We start from the raw sequence: 2,574 nt of genomic DNA, 5'->3' as shown, positions 1-2,574 counted from the left end.
AAATAAAAATATTTTCAGCGTGTTTTTCCCCCTCATGTGCAACGATTGATCAGATGAAGTATACTGCCGCCTCGACCTCCAGATAAAATCTAGAATTATTAAGGCAAGTTAGACATCAAGTAACGTAATCGGAGACTCCGAGTTTTTATTTGGAGGGAAGTGACGAGAATATGAGAATGTTGCAATTGGAGGTTTTTATCGCAATGAAAGACTTTAACAAACCACTAAAAGTATAACAGCCTCGAAATGAGTCAGTCCTCTGTAGTATCCATTCCTCTCATCCAACGTCGTTTCGATTTTTTTAGCAGCAACCTCGGGAGTAGCTGTTTCTTAGCTCTAGCCTAGCTACTAGGTGAAAACCTGTAAATTGCTCTTAACGGCATCTGTGATACGGAATAGGAGAATACGCGCAGACTCGCTTACATAATCTTGACTTCTTGACGATTATTGTACGTAGCAATCTCTAGACATTAAACCACCATCATCTTGCTACCAAGCTCGCGTGATGAGTCTAAGGTGTCCACTGCTGGTAAGACCAAGGGTGAGCCCCCTTACAATGCTCCCTCCTCCACAGGATACGAGAGCCCTTCCTCTGGGTTAACGAGGGTCTGCCTAGGACTTCTAGGCAACCCTAGGAGACGAGCGCGACCTCAATAGTCGCGTTCTCTCCACTTACTTCTATTCATCGATACTATACTACAACATTCAACTACGGTACTACGAGACTTCACGCGCACGAAGTCCCCGCACGCACTGAGGTTTCACATTGGTGGGGGCACCGCGGACTTCACATCCGATGTTGAAGTCTCGCTCCGGGAGAGCTCGGAGGCTGTTGATCACGTCATAGTAAGTATGACTCATCACTTACGAGTCACATCGTTCCTCCATCCCTCTCCCTCGCCGTACCGTCCACTACCCACTCCTTTCCACTCGTTGCTGAGCGCAGTCCCTCCTGCGTTCGCGCGAGTATGCCCTGGAGCGCTGCCACAGCGTTCACGGTTATTCGACTCACCTTAGTAATTCCGATTATCCGAATTCAGTTAGTCGTCTAGCCCACCGCTAGATCCTTCACCCATCGCCCTCATTCATTCAGTCCACCCCTCTCCCAACCGACTCTACCCGATTTAGCTATGCCACACACACCGGATGAAGGATCTTCCTCGACTTAGTCGGCGAAGTTTTACGATCAGACAGGGCGCCGCCAGTGTATATAAGAAATAGACTAAAGTTTCGTCTCCTTCAGCTACACTACCATGGCTACCCCTTCCTTATCCAACACCGACAACGCCGACCCCTCTGACAAACCAAAAACTACCGGTCGCTCAACCAGAGCTACCTCCAAAAACCTTCAACTCGCGGAAGAGAGCGCTAGAGGTGCTAGCACCCCAGCTGTTCCTTCTGCTAAGGGAAAAACGACAGCTACGTCGCCAATTGCGGAAGAGAGTGCGAAGGGTGCTACTACCCCCGCTGTTCCTCCCGCGAAAGGGAAAGCGACAGTCGCGTCACAAACCAAACCATCTAAGCCAGGGTTGTCTTCACAGAAAGCTCCAGCTCCACTACCCCTTCCTCAGTCGGGTTCCAGCGCGCCGCAAGGCAGCGTTGTGCCGATCAATCCTCCTGGCCGAAACCTAGCGTTTTTGCATGAGACAGGACAAATCCTTTCGGATGCGCCATCGCTCACTTACTTGACGACTATATCAAGCATCTCTACGCTAGGTGCCAAGGATGCAACAGTGCCTACGGAGCATCATCGTATCTTCGAAGGCATCGCTACCTACGAGGAAGTTATGATCTATGACGAGCCCTTGTCGGCATCCCTGGCCCGTTACCATCGTCAGTTCAACTCAGCCATTGACGATGACCCCTTGATCTACTTTGGGGGTGTTGACGGGAGACTTCCCGGGAGATCCTTAGAAGACTCTCAGGGAATTAGAGATCTCCTATGGCGCTGGTACTCGCCTCACATTGACGGCGTTTGGAACAATCTCCCATCGATAATCGACCAGTTCCATAGGATCAATCTTGATCCCGAATATATCAACGACTACACTGTGGACTCGGTGAAGTATTATTCGGTGGCGCCCATGTTCCTCGAAGAAGTGGCCCAGATCTTCTTAGCCATGTATCAAGTACTCGACGCCTTTCAAACCTTCTTGGAGGAGGGCGATCGTCAACCATTCGCATTCGATCCAGAATGGAAGATGCTCAGGATGCTAGCCTGGCATACTAACAAAAAGGACATCTTAATTGGTTACGTAGTCTTACAACGACGATGCGAAGTCTGCAACTCCCACATCAAGGAATATTTCAACGCGATGCGAAAGATGTTCCTGCAAACGGATGAACAAGAGTCCGTCAGCACCATGTACTCCACTCGCCCTTCGATTCGTTCCCAGTTTGGACGAGGGTCTGCGCGTGAAGAAGTCGGAAAACTCCTCCTACGACCGGATTACGATTGTATTCCCGCTGCATACCGAGATGGAGTCACTCCTCTCACGGAAGCAGCTGTAGCTGCTGCCAACAGAAGGAATGAGAAGATTCCCTCAAACTTTTACGAGGCCACTCGAACTCGTA

This window comes from Laccaria bicolor, genomic scaffold (genome assembly GCF_000143565.1).
Source record: "Laccaria bicolor S238N-H82 LACBIscaffold_58 genomic scaffold, whole genome shotgun sequence".
NCBI classification, from domain to species: Eukaryota; Fungi; Basidiomycota; class Agaricomycetes; order Agaricales; family Hydnangiaceae; genus Laccaria; species Laccaria bicolor.
This window is presented reverse-complemented; position numbering follows the sequence as displayed.